The 7207-nt window shown below is 39.5% G+C and overlaps 1 long non-coding RNA gene across 1 annotated transcript in view; it reads right to left on the reverse strand.

The window, feature by feature from the left end:
- The window catches only part of LOC107676377 (uncharacterized), an 8416-nt gene extending 1501 nt beyond the window's left edge, over positions 1–6915 (reverse strand). Inside the window, exon 1 of the long non-coding RNA XR_001632734.1 lies at positions 6844–6915. This is a non-coding gene — a long non-coding RNA (uncharacterized LOC107676377). The remainder of the gene's footprint in view (positions 1–6843) is intronic.
- Between the last annotated feature and the right edge of the window lie 292 nt (positions 6916–7207).

Here is a 7207-nt window from a genome sequence, read left to right on the forward strand (position 1 = left end):
AAATTTTCTTAATTTCTGGCAAAAAGTTAGAGAGAATGCTTCATGTGAGTGGTAGTTCACAAAATATATTGAAAACTCAATGTTAAATAAACAATCACTTGCATTTTCCAATGCAAAAGATGATCTCTTGGACCAAGTGGGCAGGACCCAAAAATCGATCAATTAAAATCAATAATACAGGTCTACCAGAGCCTCTCACTGAAGCATGGCATAAATGGGTATCTATGTAACATGCGTCAGTCATTTATACATAATTAGTGTTGATACAAGCAGATTGCACCACTTTAACAAATGTGATAGTGTTATTTAAATGTTTATTCACTAAAATATTTAAAATGCACCAAGAGTGATACATAATAGAAAGGCTGATAGACTATTTGTGTCACGTTACGCTGCTGTGGGAAGAACGTAGGAGACACGGAGTAGAATTCACAGTCTTTAACTGGACGTAATGATGGTGGGCTGAGAGCGAGCAGAGGGGCTGCCAGACGACAGCATTGGAGGAGGCAGGAGCGGGTGGGCATTTGTGAGTCTCCGGGCATTCGGGGCTTAACTCTGGATCGGAAGCCTCCTCTAGGCTGAACACAGGAACAGGACGGTGGTCAGGAGGAGCGGACACTTGAGGGCACTTTCTAGGAGTGGGCACTGGAGGGCGCTCTGGACTGGATTCGGGGACTGAAGCCCTCTCCTCTTCGGTGTGGCACATTCGCCGCGCCATACTCAGCTCACCCTCAGCCGCGGTGCAGGGGGCGGAGCTCCTCTCCGCGCTCACACCGTCCGCGGCTTTCTCCCTCGTGACGGGCATTGTCTCCGGCTCTCGCACCTGGTCTGACGGGTTCAGCTCTACATCCGGGGCGATCCTCTGCTCAGTCGATCAGCTTTGCGCTGGCTCGCTGATCGCGGCAGGAAATGGCTCTCCGTCAACAGTGGGCTCGGGCCGATGCTCCGCATTGCGGGGAGATGGTGGGCTTGGCTCTAGGTCAGGAGTGGTACTACCGAGTTGTATGTTTGCAGTCCAAATTAAATGTGCTGGGATAAAACGACTATGTACCTCAAAATAATGGTACTTCACGTAACTCTTAATATCCGGTATGTCTCCCGGGAGAGTATCCACTCCACAAAGGCGGTGAAATCCGCTCGAGGAACTTCCTCGGACGACGGCGCTCTGCACGTGATGTTTAAACTGGCATCGTAAAATGCACAGAGCATGTTGTGCTCTGGTGGTGTATGCTAAGAGCCGGAACAGTCTCGTATGGTCCTCGAGCGATCTCTCCCCCTGCTCCAGCAGGAGGAGGAGATATTCCGGGCGAAGGAGGTCATCCATGAGGGTACACAACAGAAAAAAAAAGACACTGGGTGAAAATGGGAAATAAAACGGAGGCAACACACGGAGGTAACTGTATTTGGTCGGTTCTTCTGTCATGTTACACTGCTGCGGAAAGAACGTAGGAGACACGGAGTAGAATTCACAGTCTTTAATGATGAAAACAAGGGATAATTCACAATAGGAGCTGGGCAAACACGCAGAAACAAGTAGAACTGAGAAATGCAAACTGAACAGACTGGGGCTTATAAGGACTGGATAACGAGGGACAGACAGGTGCGGTGAATCAATTAACAATCAAACTAAACGAGGACAGGAACAAGACCAAATAAGGCAAAACAGGAACTGAAACACATGACAACACAGGTCCAATCCTAACAATTTTTAAACAGGCAATTTGTGATTAAATTTAAAATCGCATCTTCCCTTGTGGCCTTACACCAATCACCATGTAAAATGTTTGCTCTCATAAGCTCTGCTGTTCATACTAAAAACACAGGCCTGCACACATGTGATTCTCAGTGCTAAATGACATCTTTAAACCAGCAGAGATGACAGCTCTGAGCTGTTTTTATCATATTACAGATGCTACCACCTGCTAATATTATTAACAGACATCTAAGAGAATGAAAAGGAGAGAAAGAGGGGGAATGAGACCAAGTCAAGATGACAAATGACATAATTTTCTATTTTTTGTGCAGCCTTTGTAAGATGGCAAGGCTACAACAAGTCTTCAAACAGATTTAATGGCCATACACATCAAATTTCACTTCCAGTTGCTCTCAAAATCACATCTTAGGGTTTTATTCATCAGTTTTATCTTTTTTGCACCAGTAAATAAATGAATAGTGACGGATTAATTTGCAAAAAAAGAACATTATCCTTCCAGGTTAACCATGATTTTACTAATACACAGAGATCTAGTTAACATTTATTTTAAAGTCATGTCATTTTACTTTCATAATATGATGTTTTACAGTATATTCATTGAAAAAAAAGGACTATAGGACTTGATTAGATTTGAAAAAGTGGGCGTTACATACCAAAATAGGGTCAATTTTGATTTCATGTTGAATTTAACTTTTAAATTGTCCAAATTGCACCACTGCCATAAGAAGCAGCAGCATGATATGACTGAAATTCAGCCCTTCCGGGCCTCCATCACGGAACAAAAGCACAGAAATCCACCTCACATATTCTAGACCCGTCTCATCCTGATAAGCACAATGATATCTGCTTAAGACGGCCACCCACAGGATGAGAGCTGATGTTATTGGGACGTGAATGGGTGCGGCGTGTTAAATTGGATCTTCGCAAAGCGTCAGCGAGCCTGCGCCAGGGCGACACTCTAATGGCCATCAGAAATGGTCTGCCTCTTAGGCGTGCGATAGCGGGCGACCATCCATAAAGACCCTGTCAGCCAAGCACAGAGCTCATTTACACCTTTGCGTATTCCCATTTTCTACAGGCCAACGAGCCGAGTGTCACACACACACTGATCACATCAGCCCCACCAGGACGCAGGTGTTTACCAGCATGTCACTTCACCTGAGGGCTAAGAGGCCCAGAGACGTCACGCGTGCTTCCATTATCATCATAACAGGCAAAGAAAAACAGCGTCGCTGTGAGATCAGTATCTGCTCGAGTCACATTTCTGAGATAAATCTGAATCAGTTCAGAAGGAATTTCACTGCTTTCTAAAAGGAATATTATTCCCTACTGAGGAATATGGAGTGGGGAAAACTAGATAATCTCTGTAAATCCATCACCTTTTACTTCACTACACCGTTTCACTTTTATTGTAATTGGAATGTAAAATATATTCCTGTGGCCAAACTTTACTTGTCAGGGAAATCTATGTCTTATTTGGCTCTAGTTAAGTGTCCATATCTTATTAAGTTCTCTTTTTGGACTTGTACTTGCATTTTAAAGTGCTCTGGACAATTATACAATGTAATCATTTGTAATCGTTGGATTATGTGTTTGAATCACAGAGAGAGAGAGAGAGATAGAGAGTCAAATTGTAAATTGCTTTGTATATTATCTTTTTTCCTCATTTTATATGCATTAGTTGCACCATTGCAGATGCTTTGGCAATGCAAATATGCAATTATTGGCATGACAAATTAAGCTCATTATAAATGAAAACTCAGAAACAGAGCAAGAAAGATTAATAATGCTAAAGATAAAAGAATGCTTTGTTGGTTGTTTCTAAGCGAGAGCGAGAGAGAATATAGACATTTTGATTAATAAATGGTGAGTCTTTGAAACCAATATAACTAGTGTAAACTTTATATATGAAAATGTGCATGAATTGAAATGGCTGCATTTTATAAATCATAAAAGGCATATCTGCTATATAGAAATGTTAAATGGACTATACATCCAAAAATGTGCATTATGTTCTGAGGCACATCTGATTTAGGGATAGTCTGACTCACCCTTAAGTTGTTCCAAACCTATATGAGTTTCTTTCTTCTGTTGAACACAAAAGAAGATATTTTGAGTCATGCGAGTAACCAAACTGGACTTACATAGTATTTATTCCATACTATGAATCACTGGGGACCAGCAACTGTTTGGTTACATACATTCCTCAAATGTGTACATGTGGGAAGTCTTGTCCATATCCTGTTCTATCCGAATACTAATATAGATCATTTTGCATTTGCAACAGACGCGATTGCAGACCAGGAATGCGACTACAGTGCCTTATGTTATGACCATGTGCAGCATGGTTGAAATTAGTCGTATTAATAGTAATCAACATGCCAAAGATGCTTACTTGAAAACACTTCAAAATATTTTGTTAAGAATGTATTTGTGTTCGCTCAGTTTCCTTGCAAGTGTTTGCATTCCCCGAATGTGCGTGTTTACATTGAGTCAGTGTCATATTATACAGAAACTCTGAGATCCTTGTGAAATAAATCAATAAGATCAAACACTGGCAGACCCTTTTGTCTCTGTCTGAGTGAATCTTCCATCCTGCAGCCAGACTCAATCACAGCTCAGCCTGCTAATGAGGAAACGAAACAACAAAACACACTCCTCTCCTTCAACAGCCTGACCGATGACCAGCAGAGCACTGACTGAGATTAAAAACACCAGCGTTTGACAGACTATGATTGACATGGACTCTGATTTTTGTTTAGATCTTTCTTGGGAATACCGTCTTCTCAGATGAGCTGAAAACAAAGTTAAGCCAAAGAGAACCTATATATGCAGAGATTTGCTAAAGTCAGCTATCAAAAGTCAAAAATGAAGTCAAATACGTCACACTCAAATAGGTAACGCGTATTACCCAGTGGGTTTTGTGCACTGGTCCGCTACAGTGTCATGGCAAAAGAAAAGTAATAATCTAACCGAGTTTTATGTTTGTAGTCCAAATTAAATGTGCTGGGATAAAATGACTATATACCTCAAAATAATGGTACTTCACGTAACTCTTAATATCCGGTATGTCTCCCGTTCTTTTCAGTGAATCAGAAACATACACTGAACACAGTCTAGTCAGATTCACAAGCAGATGACTCTTATGAACCATTTTTTTTTAATGAATCAAAAACATGTCACGCAACCAGAGTAGCCTAGCCTGCTTCACAAGCAGCCTGATTCTTACGAGATGTCTTTTAGCAAATCAAAACCATACAAAGCAAGCAGCATAGTCCAATTCATAAACAAATTACTCTTATGAGCCGGTTCTTTTTAGTGAATCAAAAACATGCAGCGCAATGAGATTAGTCTGATCCAGAGGTGTAAAGTATTGGAGTAAATGTAATTAGTTACTGTACTTGAGTATCTTTTTGGATACTTTGTAGTTGTACTGAGTATCAAAGATATTAGCAACTTTTACTCCCTACTTCATTACATTATTGAATGAGTATCTGTACTCTTTACTCCACTACATTTGAAATTATGTTGCAGTTACACATTACATTTTGCATGGACCTAGCCTTTTCTGCAGCAGTTTATTTCTGTGATACTGCCTATTACAGGTCACTGAAAGTACTGCATTTGTGCGTTTTGCCCTTACTCACCCAAACTTTTCAACAAGGCTACTTTATGTAAATGCGAGTTCCTTAGCAAGTATTTGTGAATCACAGGTGTTTTATATATGAGAATCGTTCTCAATATTAAAGAATAGCAGAGTCCACACCACAGCTATAACGATAAAGGCACAGAGAAACAATATCGTTGAAATCACTTTCAGATCAGAACAATTTTTTCCAGCTGATGAACGATAAAAACATTGACAGCCAATCAGAATCAATCCTGCTGTAACGAGCTCGAGAATTTAAAGCGGCAGACGAGTGTACGCTTCGAATAATCAGACGATATCGCTGGTGTGGAAGCTAATATAGTTATCGTTCTTGGTGTGAACGGGGCTTTAAGCTTGTTAGCCCCCAGTGTGTATACTGTATATAGCCCTAGTTTTTCTTTAGTTCCTTGTGAGTTGTTGAATGTATGCCTAATGGTTGTCTGTTTGCCAGTCATTCTGTTCTTTGTTCCCTTTGGTCTTTGGCTTATTGTTTGTTCTAGTTTTTCCATTAAATACCTGCACATAGATCCTTGCCTCTGCCTTTTTCCCCAGCTTCTCCACAACATTACAGTTTTTCACTGACATGTCTCTTTGACTAGTGCATTTTTTTAGCCTATATATAGTATAAGTAAAATACTTAAGTACTGTTAAAATCAGATACTCTAAGGCTTTCACTCAAGTTGTTTTGGAATTGCTGACTTGTAACCATTCCTTAAGATGCACACAAACATAGAGTGAAAATATAGTAAATGTGAGTTCTACATTTGAATATTTGATATTAGAACAAGATTGTGTTCTGATTAAGAAGTTATTTACACGACACTGTTTTCAACTAAAAATTATTTATTACATTTTCCATTTCATTCATTTGCACAACAACAGTGTTTTGGGGGGAAACACAAACTTCTGAAAATGGGTTTCAAAGTGCACATTTTTGAAAAAGATACCGATTTCGTCTGTGTATAAACTACAAAAAATGTCATGCACATGCATATTATGTGTAGTGTTTCTTGATCCATGAACTACTGACTCTTATGGGTTCTTACAGTTTGTCTTTAAGCAAATCAAAAACATACAGAGCAACCAACATAGTCCAATTCACAAACAAATGACTTGAGCTTATGAGTGGGATCCCTACATGAATCAAAAGTTGAGTCCTTTTTATGTGTATAATATAAAAACGAATTCACATTTCAAACCCACAGTTTATAATAAAAATCTATCAAAACATTATAAGATAACAATGACATGTCACACATAACTCATTTGATTGTGCCTTAATCATTTCTAAAATAATCACATGAAGCTCCAATTATTTTACTCCCCAAAAACTCATTAACAACAATTGCAGCAATAAAATACTAGGCTACATAATTGCACAATGTCAGCAACATTTGTTCGTATGTTTATCATAGACTACACATGCTTGAGATTTTGGATGTCTTGAGCTGAAAATCAAATCGCTGAATCAAACACTCACCTACACGCCATCCTCCAAACATGGCAGGTGCATGATGTCATGTGACAGTGCAGTGTCAGGTGACAGGCCTGTTGTATCCATGAGCTCAGAGACTGGCTAGTTAGCATTATCCAGTTAACTCCTGCTGGTAGATACCATAACTACAAAAACGCACACCATAACATAACTACACCATTATTTGGACAACAAGCATGTTTCTGTGTTGACGGCCATCAACTTTAGTATATTATGACTTTATATTTCATTACATTGTTTCACCAGTGATTTGTTGGAAGGCTCTTAACAATGAGAGATAGATATTCATTTTTCTATATAGAATAGTATAGTCACATGGCATTTACGGCTTAGACAACTGGTTTAAAAA

This window comes from Sinocyclocheilus anshuiensis, unplaced genomic scaffold (assembly GCF_001515605.1).
Source record: "Sinocyclocheilus anshuiensis isolate Anshui unplaced genomic scaffold, SAMN03320099.WGS_v1.1 scaffold961, whole genome shotgun sequence".
Taxonomy (NCBI): Eukaryota; Metazoa; Chordata; class Actinopteri; order Cypriniformes; family Cyprinidae; genus Sinocyclocheilus; species Sinocyclocheilus anshuiensis.